The 588-nt window shown below is 60.9% G+C and overlaps 1 protein-coding gene across 1 annotated transcript in view; it reads right to left on the bottom strand.

Moving 5' to 3' along the window:
* JPH3 (junctophilin 3) overlaps window positions 1-359 on the bottom strand; it is a 121,020-nt gene extending 120,661 nt beyond the window's left edge. Inside the window, exon 1 of the transcript XR_001005101.1 lies at window positions 166-359. The gene's annotated coding sequence lies outside the window, so the exon portion shown is untranslated. The remainder of the gene's footprint in view (window positions 1-165) is intronic.
* Between the last annotated feature and the right edge of the window lie 229 nt (window positions 360-588).

Below are 588 nucleotides of genomic sequence, written 5' to 3'. Positions count from 1 at the left end.
CCGCTCACGCGCGTCGCCCCTCCCGCCGGGTTCGGATCTGCCCCGCCTGCCCCTGACTCGACTGAGGCCCTTTGCAAACCACAGGTGGTTTTCTCCGGTGACAAACACTCTTTCCTTCTTCCTTCCGGGCAGCTTGGGTCCAAGGGTCGGGGGAGGGAGGCTTACCCCAGAAAACAGGGATTTGGCGAATCCCTCTCCCCTATAAATTAAATGAGAGTCGAGGCACACGCACGTATCTTGGAGCAAAGTCACCCGAATTCCGTGCGCCCTGGCCAACAGGTAGCCCCCCCACTCGGGGAACGGTCGCGCTTTGGGGGAGCAAAGTGGGACCGCCATTCGGGCGTTTCTAGATCTCTCTCCAGACATACTCTCACCCTCCGCCCCACCCTCCCCCAAGAGACAGTGTGTGATTCTTAGATCCGAGCATCCTGGGACCCATTTAAAATGCATTTCCTGGACCATAAATCCTCAGGCAGAAGCCAGCGTCCCCAGCCCTCCTGGAATGCGTGCGGGAAATGGCAGGAGCCCGGTGCAGTGGGCTGATCGGGGTGGGGAGGCTGCCCAGGGTCCTCGCTCCTGGGAGCGTGG

Source organism: Mandrillus leucophaeus, unplaced genomic scaffold (assembly GCF_000951045.1).
Source record: "Mandrillus leucophaeus isolate KB7577 unplaced genomic scaffold, Mleu.le_1.0 Scaffold10, whole genome shotgun sequence".
Taxonomy (NCBI): domain Eukaryota; kingdom Metazoa; phylum Chordata; class Mammalia; order Primates; family Cercopithecidae; genus Mandrillus; species Mandrillus leucophaeus.
Note: the sequence above shows the minus strand (reverse complement) of the source record. Positions and strands in the feature narration are given on the sequence as shown.